We start from the raw sequence: 18,507 nt of genomic DNA, 5'->3' as shown, positions 1-18,507 counted from the left end.
GGTGGAACGTATCGTTTTTCTAGCCAGCAAGGGCCGATGACTGATGAGCGCATTCGGTAATCAAAACGCCCTCCTCTCGTGTGGTCTGACCGGAAGAAAAATCCAGTGGTAATGAAATAAAGAAGAAAGCGGAACGGAAGCTGAGCATTGGGGAAACAAGTAGGATGTGTGAGCTGAAAAACAACAAAAAACTCGTGAAAAAAACAGGTAGACAAGTTTGAAAGACGGTAACCCCGGCCTTCTAAAGAAAAAATACGGAACATCGCAGCGCGATACTAAAGCGATTGAAGCCGTCATCGGGAAAATATAAAAAAAGGAGAATACATTTCGCATGGCACAAAGCATGATATAAGATAGAACGTGTGGAAACTGCGAGATAGTATAATTACGGAATAAACGGATAGGATCACGTCATAGAAAGAGAGAACCCCCCCCCCTCCCCCCTTCCCGAAGATTTTCAATTTAAAGAAGGCAGGAGCCACGCAGCCTATTTTCGCCCAGAAAGATTTCGCTGCCAATGCGATATCCGCTCGAGTGCGTTCCTTTCACGGATTAGAGCTGCGCGGAAGCCTCCTCGAAGCATTAGCTCCCTCAGCCAAGTAATCTTCCTTTGCGCGCCTATTACTTCCCATTTCTTTCTCACTCGAAGGCCGCACTGACCGATATCAGGCTTATCTGTATACGTGCTCTATTTCAGTCCGGACCTCTCCCCGTGTTTTTCTCACCACCTGGTCCGCTTTTATTTGCGCCTCTCCTGGCCCCGAAGGCTTGTCGTTTTTCGCTTCTATTATATATATTACTCTCACTCTCTCGGTTTCTGCGGGTATGTTCTTTTACTCTTTTTACCCCACGTACCCTCGAAACCGGCGTTCTCGCGCTGATTGCCAAAACACTTAGAGTTAGCCGGTCACGTTCAGGAGGGAGCGGAATTATAACTGCAGCTCCTGGGGGCTCGAGACCCGATTGGAGTTCGAACAGCCTGGAAGAAGAGAAGCGAAAGGCAGAAAAGAACGTTGGTCGTGTATCATTTGTCTCTGTTATGATTGCTTTGGTTTGTAAACAAGGATGATAAACTGTGGAAAGCCTCCCTCCGGCGTTTCTCAACGATTTGTGATCTTCCAATCGTGGTTTTATTTTTTTTTCCTTCCAAATGTTTTAACCTTCGTTCTTGGAGATTCGTCCCTGTTAGGTGGACGAGAAAATAATTATTACCGCATAAAGAACCTTCTTCACCGGATGCATCACTCATCTCCGCAATAAAGAAGATTTCGTAACGTTGGGCTTCGTTAGCAGGAAATTTGTTTACGCCGTTGCCCGCTACACGACCTTAACTCGTTAGTAGCGCTCGGTTCGTTAGCGTGCCTTGGAGGGAAGCGAGTGTCTGGAAAGATGACTCATGAGGTCTGTAAAACCACGAATAGTTGCTGCTTGGAAATAAAAAATAATTGCTTGTTTTACTAGAGTTTCACAGATGCTATGGGCTAAGTAGCGCCACTTTCAGAAAATGGCAGCGTCCTGGTTCAGCAAGACGGAGCCCGAAATAGGCAGCTTTATTCACTGTCGCCAGATTCTCGTGTGCCACAGTCTGTCTGCCAAGTCTCTGCCTTGCAAAATATTAAAGCCGTTTCACTCACTCAATGTGAAAGCTGTCGGAAGTGCAGAGAAGTTATTCGCCCTATTCGGCTGCAGCGCCGTTATCCGCTCACTGCTGCCACCCAATGAATTTCAAATTTCCCGCCTTCGCAGAGCTCGCGCGCCCCCTGCTTGAAACTGCGCCAGTGGAAGCTCTGTTCTTTTTGTGCTTGCTTTAATTTCGTATGCTGGGGCTGTTTTGCGTCATTTCGAACGCGGCATGTTTTTCTTGCGTGGCTGGAGCCTTCCTGCGGCATTTCGAACGCCCCATTTTTTTCTTGCGTGGCTAGGGCCTTTCGGCGTCATTCCGAACGCGCCATTTTTTTTTTTCTTGCAGGGCCGCTTTTTTCGCTTGCTATCGTAAAAAACAACGCAACGCGCGTTCCTAACTAAATGAACGCCGGGGCTGCCGGTTATATACACAGATTTTGCCTGAACTGTACCTGCAGTTTTCTTTGCGCTAAACAACGGGGAGATGTATGACAAGCGCCAGCGGTTCACGAAGTTCGAACGGTTATGACTATTTAAACCGCGTGGTTTTCAAATCCTCAGCCTGACCCCCTGACGACGGTACATTAGGCTTTACTTGGGTCCGTTATCTCGCTGCTGCGCCGCCTGATTCCGGCAGTCGCATCGAACGTTAGCGAGCTGCGACGACAATGCGAGCCCATAAAGTGCTCTCCCCTTAAAACGGTAGCTCATTCTTGAATGCCATTTTTTCCCGTCTTCAGCCTGGCCAGAGACACAGCAGGACATCTTTGACATAAAACGGTCCTCAAGCGCATCAGTGTCTAATTTGTATCGTGAACTCACTTAAGGTAGACACTCGCAAAGAACACCCGGAATGGTCTCCGTAACCTGACACAATTCATGGGCAGGATCACTCGCATCGCAGCCGATATATATTGGTGCCGACGGGCAAAGTCTGCCTAGATCCACTGCGTGTAAAAGAGTAGCGAAGATTCGGTTAGTGCAAGGGGGTATGGAAACCTACAAGCGGATATTAGGGAAGCCTGTGTGCGCTTGCCTGTGCACGAGGACGCCGATGTTATACATTTTTATCAACTCTTCAATAGGTAAATTAACGATGATTTTTTACGACTACATAGGGTGTTCACTAAAGAGGTTTGTTTCCTCGTGAATGAACTGTGTGAGCTGTTTTAGAAAAAAATATTTAATACAGTTCCACTCAACGTGAAAGATGTCGGAAGTGCGAAGCATCTATTCGCCAGTGTTTCCCTTGTTTTATTCTTGTGAGTACCTTGTGTCTATGTGCTGTCTTCGTTGACACCGCTTGGCTTCTGCATCGCGTTGTCGCACAAACGAATCCGCCCTCCGGCGTCGCTGTCTTTCGCGAGCAAGAGTCCGCTTTCGCTAGATCCGAGCCAACTGTTGGGCGTCCATCGCAGGAAAGACTGGTTGTTCGCATGTTGCATTTATAGGCCTATCCTACCGAAGCCGCCTGTATGGACCGTTTTCAGCGCGGCGCCATGGGTGCCGCCATATTGGCAGGCCTGACGTCATTCGGCATGGCAGGCCATTTCAACGCGTTTCTCTCCGAGGCCTTCACTGGTGCCCGTGCGCATCGGCGAGCGCCAGCGCGGCTCGATGGGCGAATTCGGCAATTTTTAACACGAAAGTGTTTTATTGTGGGATTCACGAATATTTCGCTGGCGTCATATCCGTCACGGAAGTGACGCCAGTACAATGAAGCAAGCGGCCTGTAAAGTGTTCACCTTTGCACGCAGGGTCTTCTTGCAGGGAAGCAACCTTCAGCACTAAAGAGTACGTTAAACTTCGGGTTGTTTGTTTTTGGGGTTTTATATTTTACCACGAAAGTGTTTTATGCCGCGATACCCCAAGATTTCACTGACGTCATATCCGTCACAGAAATGACGCCAGTACACCTTTGCCTAAGCGACACGCTAGCAGGACGTCGCTCGCCAAGCACACCCACAAGACAGCCACCGACCCGCAAATCATGCTCAGCTGCACATTTCATTTTCGTGTTTCGGGATCAACCACAGTTTTTTAGTGTTGCTGTGGATTGGGGCTTCTTGTCCAACCAGGAAGGGTGTGCCAACGTTCAGATATTACTTAGTCAAAAAAATCTCATATAACGTTGTTTGAGCGCTGTTTTGATTGGCCTTCGTCGCCTAGTTTCCTGTTCACGCATTTCGTCCAAATAAAGATGTCTGAGGGCTTTAGTTTTTGTTTCTCATTTAACGCACTATCAAAATAAAAGCCTAAGGGCTGTAACATCGGGCAATAAAACTATTCTGCACGTATTAACGTTATAGCGCTTGTTTTGAAAGCTTTTCTTTCCGACCAACCCCAGCCTACGGGGGGGGGGCAAGACATCGGAGATGTTGTTTTCGTAAAAGGCTTACTTCTTACAGAAGTCCGACCTGCAGGATGTCCCGGTTTTCAGCGGTGCCAATTAGTTGGGTGAACGATTTTGAAGAAACGAGTGTCACAACCGTTCCCTACTATGTACTGAGGGATAATCTGTTTAAAACAGCCGCGCAGGAGATTGTGAGAAGTTTCTGTGCGATATCAGATCCTAAGAAGGCGGCGTCATGCAACTGGGCATTATCCAGCAAAAGGAGTCGAAATGATCCACGTCGGCACTGTGAATGTTCCTTGGGCATATTTTGTATTACAAGTGAACGCCATCTATTGTCACTTCAATACGCCGCCTAAAATATTTATTCAAACGGATCCTGCAACACTTTTTCCAACTTTTTTTTTGTTTTTTTCAAAATCTTATATGCTAGCAGAATATAGTCAATCAATACCTTAGATTTGGGGGTCGCAAAGTACCTCAGCCAAAACTTAAGAGTCTATCAGATAACATAGAAACTTGCTCGAAATATTTTTCTCTCTTTCCCGATCTTGGCGTCCTTCGACCGCTGTAATTACGTCATTACAGGGATGTTGGGGCTATGGGGTATACGGCAAGTGCGTTTCGCCATACGCCGTTTGGCCAGTTCGTAACCGGTGAACATTCTTCATAGGCCAGATCGACGAATCTGAAAGTTTGTCATACGTGCGAAAAAATAAAGTCCGCGTGCTTTCTATTTCTTTTTTTTCTTTTTCAGCGAAGTAAGTATGCCGCTTAACGACTCAGAAGAGGAAGCGAGGCAGGGAGGTGGTACAATAAGGAAAATATCTTGGAAGAGGGGCCACAAAATTACCCTGCACTCCCCTTAATTGATGCGGTCGCCTTGTGGGTCCTTTAATTCCACACGTGCGCGGAAAGACATAGTAACAGACGTTTTATCCTACACGCTAACCAGAAGGGATCGTGAGAATCACGTGGTTGCCGTTTAATATGTATTTTTTTGTTAATATCCGTGGCACTTCAGCAATGAATGCCAGTCAGAGTGGACCACAAGGGTAACGTGGTTAGAACCAGATGTTAACGACCCCAGGCAGAAAAGTGAGGCAGGGAGTTAGCAAAATGAAGAAATCATCTTGTAAGAGAGGACACGAAGAAGAACACTCGCCCCCCATCTAATTGTTGCGGCTGGCTTGTGCCCCATTGAGCGTTGCCTTGAGCCTCACACCAGAACAGAAAGATATGGCGCGAAACTTTTTAACAACAGTGCTACCCAGAAATGTTGAGAGCGTTAAGTCATTCTAGAGAGACTGTTCTCTTCTTTCCCTTTCGGCTTTACATCCGGCTCTCTCCAGCAGTGACTTCCAATGACAGGGGACAAGGATAGTAACGTTGTCCTCGCCTAAAATAATTTCTCACTTTTGCAAATTGTTTGCTGAATATTTCAGTTGGAATTGCGGTGGTAGTGGTGGGGATGATGTCGATTAACGGATGGATCGAGCATTGCGTAATATGCCGGCAATCGCTCCCCCAATCAACACCATCTTATTGTAAAAAGATGGGGTCGATAAATGTTTTCTTCCCGTGCAATCATAGCGATTCCGTTGTCATGGGTTAGGGGTTTATTACAAGTGTTGCGACTAACTATTCAATTAGAGAGTGTGGCAATTAGTTATAACTACAAACTTTATATGCAGCAACCATTACTCAGCATTTACAAGGGATAATGAGTGATGCCTTATCACCGCTTTGCAATTAAAAAGAAACACGGCAAACTCCGTTTTTTCGCCGCTGTGACGAACTTTCTTGAGTCTCAGACTAGCCTATGACGAACCGGCCTACGACAAAACGCAATGTTGCGAACGGGCCTACACACAGCGGCTACTGGTCGGCTTTCCTTCAGTTGCAGCAATGAGCGCATTCGAGAGCCACTTTAAAAAAATTACCCCCACCTCCCCTCGCGGAAACCCCTGTGTAGATGCGACGCATAGGGGGTTCCGTTGTTGTTTCCGTTAGGTTGATTCTCCCATCGCGTGAAACGTGCCGTAAACCCCCTGCCGCGGCTATGACGCAACGTGGCGCGGCTATGACGCAACACAATCCAACACAATCCACTTTAATCCAATCCAAATCCAAATCCAATCCAATCCAAGTCAAGTCAAGTCAAGTCAAGTCAAGTCAAGTCAAGCCAAGCCAAGCCAAGCCAAGCCAATCCAATCGAATCCAATCCAATGCCCCTCGCGAGAGAATGTTCGCTATCAGAGAGGAGAGGGGGTGAGCGGCGGAGAGGGAAGCTCACGCGGCGAGGAGAATGAGGGAGGGGTGTGGACGGACAACGACGCCGTATGGAGGGACAAGGCGAGTGAATGAGATGCAGTCGCACCTAAAGGAAAGCCACAAGAACGAAGCAGAAACGGACGACGAGCAAATCTGCTGCGACGAGCAAATCACGCCGTGCCGCTCCGTGCTGGTGATGACTATAGCTTTCGCAGTGCTTCCAGACTGTTTTTTTTTTATTCTGATAGCACACCCGATGGCATAAATGCTATGTTACAAGTATAGCTTAACTTCCGTTTCGCGAAGAAACGCAAGGAAGGAACGGTGGTGGTGCCCCCATATCCACCGATGAAGTTCAGATGGTCTGCCAGGGTGGAGGCCTGTGCCTCGAAGGTGTCGTGTTCTGACCGCTTCCAATGAAGGCCACGTGCTCAGCAAGAAGAGAAGAGTGAAAGCGTTTCTCGGAAGGGTTGCAGAGTCCTTTCAAACCTTCCGACCGGATCTTTCACAGCTTCCGGCTGTCAAATGAATGTTTCGTAGCCGCGTCAGCTCGTTTTATCGTATCCAACCGTAGATAAAGGGTATAGTACCTGCGAGACGAAGTGCAACGAGTTCGATAACAAGCAAGCGGGCGGAATTCGTAGTATGAACGTAAATGGGACAGCCCTGCTTCCCAAGGCGGTATACTGCATCGCAACTCGTTAGTGCGACACAACAATGGGACCGACATCTGCGTTTCCTCCTCGCGCTTTCTCCGCCCCATTGGCCCACTCCTGGTGTGACTCGAAAGTCGAAACACGTCGGACACCACGCACCGTGACATGGTTGGAAGGACGTCCGAATCGAAGGAAGAGGAGGCCTTGCGATCGCCACTTTCCTTCGCTGGCAAGTCAAGCCAACGGAGGCTGGTTCAGGTAGTCGTTTTGTGCAGGTACCAACTGGTACTATTTTAAAATCACTTTAAACCGAATGCAAAATGCGCGGGTTGCTTATAGTAGCAGAAAGTTGGCGCACCAAGTCAGGCTCGTTGGTAAACTCGATTGATTGATTGATTCTGGGGTTTAACGCGCCGAAGCAACGCAGGCGATGAGGCGCGCCGTAGTGGAGGGCTCCGGATTAATTTTGACCACCTGGGGATCTTTATCGTGCGCCAAAATCTCGTACACACGGGCGTTTTTGCTTTTCGCCTCCATCAGAAAAGCGGCCGCCGCGGCCGGGAATCGAACCCGCGACCTCGTGCTCAGCAGCGCAACGCCTTAGCCACTGAGCCACCGCGGCGGGTCACGAAGTGCAAAAGCTAACGAAACTGCTCCTCTCCTAAACGATAAACTACGTTATTTTTTTAATCGCAAAAAAAAAGTATTTACTTTTGTAAACTGTTAGATTTAGTTTACCTGATAGTGAAATGTTATTAACTGCACATGCCCCTGGTGAATGGGCATATAGCGGTAGACAGGTAACTTTTTTTCTGTTTTTAGTACACCAACTCGCATTTTTGCGATAACAGTTCGACCTTAACACCACAGAAACGGAACCGACAAGCTACAGCGCAATCACTGCAGGTCTCGAATTCACATCAAAGCTTAAGTTATAGCAAACAAAAAGCCGCTATTCGTATTATGCCGTTAAAAATGCACTAATAGGTCCACACGTTGAGCTACACTGATTTAAAAACGTGTCTTATCTGGCCCTAACATTGTTTACAGTTCAACAACAGTTCTACTACAATAGCTGATGGAGGCAAAAAGCGAAAACACCCGTGTTTTCGAAATTTCGGCGCCCGATAAAGGTCCTTAGGTGGTCAAAATTCATCCGGAGCCCTCCACTACGGCGCGCCTCATCACTTGCGTTGTGTCGGCGCTTTAAATCTTATAATCACCCAACCAATATACGACAATAGCAAACATGAAACCTGGCACACTGCTGGGATGGTATTTTTAAAGACGCTGTTTTCAAATTCCCTTGGACTGGCATAAAAACCTATGAACAGTAGTATCAAGGACGTGCACTTTAGAAGAACACTTCATTTTTTAAACTTTATATGCTCAGCTTTAAGGCTAACGCAGAAACAGTTAATAAGTGAGAACAGCTTTTTGGACACTTGGAAATTCTTGCAGTGCTGCGAGGTGTTTTGTGTATTTTCTGATGACGCGGGTAGGATTATCACCTCACCTCTGCCCGCGTGTTTTTTTTTTTTTGTTTTTTTTACTTTTACTTGTTCTATTCACGCTAAGCCTGGAATATTATACCGACGTCATAAAATGACATCCACCGTTACCCTCCCCATTTCGTTTTTTTTAATAATCCTGCGAGGTTATTTTTGTTATTTTTCAAGTTTTCTACAGGTACCGCGGAAACCAAAAGGCTGGGAAGGCGTTTCTGACATCGTCCGCATGATTTACAACAAATGAGGGACGGAAGATCTATGAATCTCGTCGCCATTCCGCAACAGCGCAATGCAAAACAGCTAGGAAAGTGCGCTTTCACGTTTGAACCAGAATACTCACGCAGTCTTCGGTTCCAGCACATGAGCCCGTTGCCTTCAATTTGTGTGTCCTGTCACCCACTCGACCAGCGCGCACATAGTCCTTCAGTAAATAAACTCAGTGCTGGCGTGCGTAGGAGCTCTTTCAGTCCTTACACGAGTTACAGTTATCTGTTGGGACGTAAACAACCCAAGCCGTGTTATATATAGCAGATTCGTTCGTACAAGATTGCTGCGTAAGACTGCTTTTAGGATACCCGGTATAGCCAGCTGCAAGTACAGAGCGGGGCGGTGGGGGGCACACTCCAAAGGACGCCTAGACTGCATGTTTCAAGGAGTATCGCCTCCCGCATGGGCCGCTTTGCTTTGTATATCCGAGAGACAGCGTCTGAAGGCTGACAGCTCTAGTGCTGCGCCCGCACAGGAAGTGCATCCATTTGGTTTCCTCCAGCGCAGGGTAGCGAATGCGGCCACGCAAATGGCATCCCAGTCTTTGTCAGGCTCTTAGGCGTGATATGCTAAGGTTGAAGTTGTAGTTTATCTTATCTTTCCGCATACAGGGCGAAATGACGGAAAGACCGGGGGTAAAGCAAAAGGCTGGAAGCTTAGAGAGGCTTTTCCCCCGACAGCAGTCTTGTACGGCTATGCATTTACATGAAGAACATATTAAGAAAAATTACACAGCACACATCTTCGCGTGCTGTCCATGTGGACGGCCCACGGGCTGCACTTATGTAGCAGCCATTTTCTGGCCCAAGGGCTAGCTTAAGTTTGATTGCACGACGTCGCACAAATGACGACAGGGTGTATAGGAAAAAAGAAACCTTTGTAGTATTTTTGTGCTGTACTTTATAGCAGCAGAAACACATTTCCGGTTAATAAAAATTTGGCGGCATGCTATTCATGACAATGATAGATACCACGATGAATTACGTAAGCGATAATCTAGTTATAATTACGAAGACTCTCCGCGGATGCATGGTACAAGTAAGCAAACAAAAAATAGTAATTTCGCCCAAAAGTGAAGCATCTGGAAAAAAAGACAAGTTCGGGCATGCTATTTACATACACATTCTGAAACATTACGGCAATTTTACGTCATTTTTTATAAGTAGTTTTTTGTATTTCTTCTGTGATCTTATATTACTAAGGTCCATGAGGTGGCCCACTTTATTTAGAAGGGTGGGAACTCTGTAGCTTACGTGTTGCTTGCCATAGTTAGTTCTAATGAGTGGTCTCTTTACTTGCGGTTTACGGAAAGTATGATGCGGACTTAGGGCACAAGTGTCGCTAACGTATAATTTGTTGCAACTTATGTAATGTAATAATTTTAGATAGTAAATTTGGGTTGCTCGCAATATATCATGTTTTTTAAACAGTGGGCTTGTATGGAAAAGTCGAGGTGGGCCTGTATATCCTTCGAATAGTCTTAAAATCTTTTTCTGGGGTATAGTTAGTATGTTGTAGTTTCTACGGGTCGTGGTTCCCCATACTACCATGCAGTAACTTAACTTAGAAAAGAACAGCGTGTAATGCAGAACTTTCTTTAACCATAAAAGAATAAGTCGTGACGATTTGTATAAGCAAGCAATCTATTTGCCAAGTTGTATAGGCAACCAATGGATTTGCGACGTCTTGCGTACGAGACGTCGCACAAATGGCAACAGGGTATATAAGAAAAAATAAACCTTTGTAGTATTTTTGTACAGTACTTTATAGCAGCAGAAAGCACATTTCCGCTCAATAAAAATTCGGCGCCATGCTCTTCATGACAATGATCAATACCACAATGAATTACGTAAGAGATAATCTAGTTATAATTCCAAAGAATCTTCGCGTGTGGTTCTCTTCTTTGTGACAGGTTGAAGCTTCCGGATAATTTTCACGATGGAACCATGGTAAAAAACCACTTCAAGAAAAATACCGCTTAAAGAGAGCGGCAACACCAGGGGTGTTTTTTTCCTGGCATTTTCAACAAAACCAAACTTATGTTTGTTTCAACAAAACAAAATTTCGTTAACCAAAACTGCTGCCAAGAGGAACAGATTTCTCCTTGTTCTTTTATGCTCTGTTTTCATGAGATCCCACTGCAATTATATTTTCGTTGTGGCGCTGTCTTTTGAACGTCCACGTCAAAATCCGTCCACCTGTTGCCATGAGGGCACCTGAGAAAATGCGGAATCATTAGCGTACTATTTTCAGACGGGTCCTCTCACTATCATGTTTGTTTTCGCGCGCTCTCTCGTTATCGCCATCAACATCTTTTTCTCTCTTACATACTTCTTAAAAAGTGTGGCCTATACACCATGGCCGGCATGCGCGACTGAAAAACCTGGCCGCCTCGACGCACCTTCACGTGCGTCATCCCCTGGTTCGCTTGGAACACTCTTTCTATTCTCTTGAGCAGCCACTAAACAAGCCTCGCTATTCGGCCTCAGCGACCTAGGGGCACAGTCGTGGGTTTTCACGCAAGCGGACCGGGTTCAGCCCTAGTACCGGCCTCAAATATATTTCATCATACAAATTTTCTAAAAGAAGGCGAATAATCAACATAAGAGAAATGGGCTGGTTAGGAGAGCGGGTAGTTATCTTAAACACCGCAGCGGCATCCCACAAGCTTCATCACCGACTGCGGATGGGAGTAACTAAAAGTCAAGCTGCATCGCGTTCACATCAAGGTGTGCCGGGTGCCCTTTTGGGAGAGGGAGATCCTCTCTAGGAACACTCGTATTTGGGCAAGCACGGCGCCTGGCCTCATTTTGCATCCCCTGAACGGCAGCGTCAGCCTTTCGCGTGCTGTCCATGCGGACGGCCCACGGGCTGAACTTGTTTAGCAGCCATTTTCTGGCCGAAGCGCTATTTTAAGTTGGACTGCGCGCGTTACGCAACCTTCGGGCGTTTCTCGGGGCTTCTGCGGGCCGTAAATTGGCCCGAAAGCAGCGCCGCATGTTTGCAAAACAACGCGTGTGTTCTTGGCGCGTACCATTATAAAATCGATAGATCCTGTTGACGTTTCCCCAGAAACAACTCTCGCGGGCGGGTAGAGGCCCACTAGGGCAGTTGTTTACTGTGAGGCTAATCTAACGCTTTTAATTCCCTTGTATTGCGCTGTCATCAAGAGTACAGGGTCATGTTTTGTACTGGGTGAGCACGAGACGCGTAGTGTTTTCGATTAATTAGGCTGAATACGGAGATAATATACTGTGGCTATTACGGACGTAGGCTGTGTCTCCTTGCTGAAGTATTTGGGGATTTAACTTAAGTGTCCATCATGCAAAACGCGCTCTTTCGCTCAGCAAAGCCGCAAATTTTCAGTTTTCTCGCTCTGCGGCCTGTTCAACTAAAGTTGAAGAGGCTTATGTTTGTAAGCCTGTTGCTTTCAAATTATGTAATTGATGTCTACATGCGCACGCTACCTTCGCGAACTGTGGCGTTTTTTTTTTTTTTTTTTGCAATAAATTGCCTCGGTGTGCAGACGATATTGTTTGTGTCTCGCTTTGTTAATCCTATTCCAACTCACGGAAACCATTAGCATTGCAAAAGACCGTGTCCCATAAGAGTAGTTTTGAGCACGAGAGATATACAGGCAAGAAAATTTCCCAGCTACTGACATTGTGACATTGTCCCCACATGTCAGCTTCGGTTGGGGCAGTGGAAGGTGTGGACCAATTTAAAGTACAGGACACGTACTTAACTGAAGACGTTGGCGCAGTTTTTTTAAACAAAATGCGCATTCGATTCACCATCGAGAGTGGTTCTAGTTTATCAAAAACGGCTGGCTCTTAGTAACACCTCGCGCTGTGAAACGCTTCAAAAGGCACGTGGTCTATACGAGCCGCTTCATTGTCACGGACGTCGACTCCAGACGCCAGCCTTCTCGCTCAGTTGGCCATTTATTGGTTTCGCAATAGCAGTGACATAAAAGTACAACTGCCTAGCGCAAAAATTTCCGATACCTGCCGAGGTTTTACAGTTGCTAACGCGTATACAGGGAGCGACAAGTTGCAGGTTTGATTCCTGTCCGCATATAATATTGTATTTTAGTTTGGACTTATAGTGGTGTGCATAACATTTCGGTGGACGTAAAGACTACCAGGCAGTCTAAACTTCTACTACCTTTTACCATAGAAGTGGGCCACCTTCTTCTATGGTTCAAGCCACAGCCCTGTTCGGACTTCTTCACGTCTAATGGGAGATCGAATGTGGAAGAAATTCGTTGAAATCTTCTTAACTCTTGCGACAATCACTTTTTAAAAGCGGTTAAATGTTCTTTTGCGGTCAACTTCATTACGTTGGTGTGCGAGGGTTCATACTTCCGTCTGCCCAAGCCCACGCACTTAAGCTTTGCTTCGTTGTTTTCCCGCTGGAGCGTATGTGTATGTGTGTGGGGCGGAAGGAAAAGGCCAAATGGCAAGCCCTCTTTTCCTCCTTCTTCCGCTCCCTTTGAGCATAATGCCGCTCCCTCAATCCCCCGTTCCTCATCCGCGACGTTCTCCACAATGCATGCGAACGACATTAAATTCGAGCAACTTCGCGCACTCTGAGTGCAGCCAGCTTTAATGCCAAGGGCCCTTAGGGTAAACCACGCCCTGTTTGGAAGGCCTGTCTATTTGGCGTTCTGGCCTTCTCCCACAATTGCGTTCGGGGCACTGCCGTTAACGTACTATGCGTCCCACATACACCCACACTCAGATGCATACACACACGCACACGCACAGAGATAGAGCGAGAATAGAGGATTTGTTTTTCAGTAAGGATTCATGAACCCTTATCGGTGGTTGCCAGTGAGGGGTTAAAGAGTATTTCTGCCCAGCCATAGAGTGCCTCGACTTTAAAAACAATCGTCTGAAGCGAATTCTGCGTGTACTTTTTAGTTTTTAGCCGCCCCCACTGACCGTCATTTTGAGCACATTCTCCTTTGGCGTACGATGCCTGTGTCTACTACCGAATCTCTCAAACTTGGCAGGGCATTGTTTCCTTCTGTTGCGCCCCGCTCCAGTCATGCGCAGCCCGTTTTACGCGTGACTGTGCCGGTCGATTTCACTGCGCGCCTTAACGGCGTCGCAAGCAGCAAAAACATACACGCGCAGAGCAGATCCCTTCGGATATATCTTTCTCGTTTTCTTTTTTTTTTTCTCTTCGTACTCGCTTTGTGGCTTCCTTCCTTCCTGCCGTATTTCAGCGGGATAATTTAAACGCGGATGGGTCGGACGCAGCTCATGCGCGCACATTCTGTCGCTCTTTCTCTTCTGTCCGTGCGTTGACCGCGGTTTCTGCACGCCCCCTCGTCCCACCACTCATGCAAACCTATTACGCGCCCGAGCGCGTCCGGAGGGCTTGACCTGGGGATATATATGTGGGATATATGTACGAGTGCGCGTTATGAGCAAAGCGCGGCAAGAGAAGTGATAGACGGGCCATTCAATGGACTTTCGGACACTCGCGAGACCGCAGAATTGCGCGCTCCTCGGCCCCGCATTTCCATTTGACCGGCGCTGGGAAGGCCGGCTCTGGGCCCTGGCTTCTTCTTGTTTTTTCGAGGTTTCTCTTAGTGGCCTTTCACGGCCACTTGCTTTATGCTGGAAGTGTGCGCTGACCTTTGTCAGCCGCTTCAACATCTCTTCGTTGGGTCCTGTATTTTTTTATGTTGCTTGAGGTTTCAAAACGTACATGGGCGTGTAATGGCCTAAGTTTCCCATGCATCATGCCCGCATTCTGCATATATACATGCATGCATACAAACATCAATACATCCATACATGCAAACGCACATACATACACTCCCAAGCGTTACTCCGTTTTTTAAAGGACGCAGGCTTGTCTGAACGATTGTAGAGACACTGCGTACCATTGTTCATTGGCCATTTGGTTAGTTTACCTGTTCAGTGTAGACTTTATTATCGCCAATTGTTTTGTTTTTGTGGTTACCTTTAATTTTTCTTTTCTTGCTCCACAAGCTCTATTCCCTGTCTCTTTAATACCCTTTTTTCTCTTTAAATACCTTCTTTCTCACCTCCCATGCGTAGGGTAGCCAACCCGACTGTAACCTGGTTAACATCCCTGCCTTTCATGCACTGTATTATCCTTCCTTCCTTCCTTCCTTTCATACATACACACAAACGCACAATTCTTTATAAGCCTACATGGGTCACACAGCTATTAAGGTGTTGATTCAACTAATTTATTTATTTCAAGCTCAGCATCCTGTAATTGTCCCACGCGATGAGTGGGCCATTTGCTTGATCGATATAAGTGACGACGTAACTCAATATAGTTATCCACCAATAAAGATTCGTTAGTTGGTCTCCTGTAGTGGAAGAGCTCTGAGTTTTCTTTCTTAATATCTGGCTTAAAGACAAAACTTGTGTTTTGTCCTGCTGGTCTCTTTAGTAATCCCTGTATTAGACCATCACGGGCCAGCGCAAACCACATGACAGACGTAAAGTTTGCATAGGACGTTCCTGGCTAGACATAGACGCCCATTAAGGCGGCATGTTTCAAAATTTGCTCCCTGGGGAATACAATTTCCACAATATTTCTGTGGCCTCTAAACGTGTAGCATTGTTTTTCCACTCGAGATTACTCATTCCAAATTCCAAAAAAGCATAATCCACCCTAGTTATATCCATAGGGCCAGGCTCGTAATAGTGCACAAGACGAGAAGCGTCAACGCGCGGTAGAAAAGGTTGTCAGAGCACTGTAACGAAGCGCACACACCACACGCGTTGTTTTCGCGTTAATAATTGTTCATTGTGTTTTTGTTGCATTCGCCTGTTTAAGTGGCGTGCACAGTTTATTCTTGTAAAACATACATGGGCCAAGCCAAAAAAAAAGTGCCTGTATATTGTCACGAAGCCAAGGATGACGCAGTTGTCTTGAAGGAAAAACAAGTTTATTGGAGCGAACTTGTGCTCCCCTAACAACTCCAAGAATACAGAGGCAGCGCAGCAGCAGTCAACAAAGTGACGTGCGCAGGCGAGCGGCGGTGAATCGAATACCGCGGCGTCTGCTGTACGTGCATTTATCTCTCGGCGCGAATCGTTCCCGAACCGTCGAATTGCATCCAAAACACTGTAGATGAAGGCAGATTATTCTAGGCTGGGGAAGTTAGTTCGAAAAACTCTCGCTATCAAAGGAGATAAAACATGTGGCGTAAAGAATGGAACAAGCGCTTCACTTGGCACAGGGATAACACAGATAACACAGCCCGGCGCAGCCTGTCGGCAAAACAAAACACAAAAAAACATACCCAACGCATGGTTCGCGGCAATATTGTAAACACAAATGTACATCATCATTCATGATTGGTTCATCACTATTTTGTTCATCTTGTTCATCACACTTTTACGCATCAGTATCGAAACAAAAACTGGCCAACAGAAGCGGCTATTCGACGATTAAGTCAGATGTCTCAAACTGCGGAAGGCTGTGCTAGCACTTGCTGGAGGTAGGTTTTTACAAATTTGATCGTGTCTAAATTTCGAGCATAGCGACGATTGAACTTGTGGGCGAAGTTGCTAGCAAGAAGTTTCGTTCGGATCGGTGGTTACCGAGTTGGATGAAAAATGGGTGCTCCTGTAGCGCAATTTCTGCCCTTTAACAAAACAGTAACCAGGTAGTGGTAAAATATTTATTCATAGAAACAGGGAACAAGCGCCCTGGGTGGGGCGGGGGGAAATGAAAGGTGCAGGGGAAGGTAAAACCCCTCAGACATTCACAAGTTCACGTAAAAGGGCCGTTGTTCATGTTCAAGTTCACCCAGCACTGGTAAGTTTCACATGGCTTCCCGCAGAGTATAGCTGCAGCAAGCATGAGGGAAGTCGGTTCAGAGCATGATTACAGATAAGCAGGCACTAGAGTTTAGCCCCTCCATATTCGAAATGAGCCGGAAATTAAACAAGAGTTGTTAGCAAAACGTTGCACCAAAAGCATACGTGCGAACTTTCCTCGATATGTGTACATCCCCACCGGCTATAGCAGAGGATGAGTCCTGCTGTTTATGGGCGTAATCATGCAGCGTATTTTAAGCTCGTAAAACTGGCGAGTAGGATGACGAGGAGCAGAATCATTGCAGAGGAGGATTGGACGCGCAAAATACTAACTACTGCGGTGAACTCCGCGCTCAGAGGAAATAGAAAACTGGGCTAGAAACGACCGCGAAGTCGGCAGATGAGAAGCCATCGCAAACCAGCTAAGTAGAGCTTCCACCATTGCAATTTCTCGGCACAGGCTCGGTAACGTTGGCCGCGTATGAGCAGAGGGTAACTAAAAGAGGTGACATAATGTCTACCGCCACGACGAGGAAGCGAAAAACGAAACACGCGCGCCCAAAAACACGGCCCGCAGCCACCGTGCATCTGCTCATAATGTTGATGTCCATTCCCGCAAATGAACGGCTTAATGATTTAGGCGCAGCGCGTGTTTTTCCACCCGCCTCTCTCGAGCTTCATTTTGCCTAACGGCCTCTCCCAGAGGACTCATTCCGAGGCGTCGCTGTAAAAAATGCAGCTGCCCACCGCACGCTTTCCCTTTTTGGTTTGCCGGGCGTGACCTCCTTTTCCTCCTCCTCGTTGTTGTTTTTTCGTGACACGAGCCCCTCCTCGTATTTTTGGCTAACCATCCAGGTAGGATAGCCATTAATTGGTCCCCTGTACAACAACAGCAGCGGTTTTCGCTGTGCTTGCCCGGAGCCGTCACGCACACTTTTCAGCCCTGTTCGTTGAGTATACGCATGAATATCTGCGAATACATAAAAAATTAACGGCGAGCTCACGGACATAAACACGTATACACAAATTCTAATGTTCACCAAAATGAACACCAGGTGAGGACACGGAAATTTATTCCGTAATAGCTCTAATGCAGATGGCGTAAAGAATCAACTTTAAGAAAAAAACAACTACTAGCCTCAGAGGTCGCGGGTTCGATTCCCGGCCGCGGCGGCCGCTTTTCTGATGGAGGCGAAAAGCAAAAACGCCCGTGTGTACGAGATTTCGGCGCACGTTAAAGATCCCCAGGTGGTCAAAATTAATCCGGAGCCCTCCACTACGGCGCGCCTCATCGCCTGCGTTGCGTCGGCACGTTAAACCCTACAATCAAATCAACTACTAGCCTCAGCCTAGGTTTCCGAAAGCCGGCATGTCTTTATTTAGTGGGCTGCTCTTCAACTCTGATAAAGGCGGGTCAACGCATCGAAGCGTTGGGGCAAGGCGGAAGCTACTATCACTTTATCTATGCACACATGATGTGCAATCGTCGTCTCTCATGAAATAGGTTGAACGAAGTCATTATGCACCCGGAATGAACCAAAATGTTTCGCTCCCGTGCCCGAACTCATAATTTAATGCGAAAGCATTGCTAATGATGTTGCTCGTAAATCTGGCGTCCATGGCACACAAAATGGCTGACTGCTCAAGGGATAAAAAACGGGTCAAGAAATGCTCGACATGATAAAGCATTTCTCAACGAGCCACCGATACGCAGACTGAATGATAAATTTGAAGGCAAGCGCGATTTGAACCACGGTTCTGCTGAATAGAAAAAAACAGCACCCCCCCCCCCTCCCCCCAAACGACACAGATCGACAATTCTGACTGAATGAAGGAGAACCTGGCGAAAGGGTTGTGGCATTCGAGTCAGAAAGGAGGGTTATAGCCTTTTACTCGGCGCTACAGCAGAAATTTGAGCACGGTAGTTACGCAAGCAGCAACTATAGCAAAGCATGTTCCCGCTAATAGCGTGTATGTAGGGCTAGCAATGGCGACTGTCAAAG

This window comes from Haemaphysalis longicornis, unplaced genomic scaffold (assembly GCF_048455015.1).
Source record: "Haemaphysalis longicornis isolate Haplotype H1 unplaced genomic scaffold, Haemaphysalis longicornis Haplotype H1 scaffold_3, whole genome shotgun sequence".
In the NCBI taxonomy this organism is placed as follows: domain Eukaryota; kingdom Metazoa; phylum Arthropoda; class Arachnida; order Ixodida; family Ixodidae; genus Haemaphysalis; species Haemaphysalis longicornis.
This window is presented reverse-complemented; position numbering follows the sequence as displayed.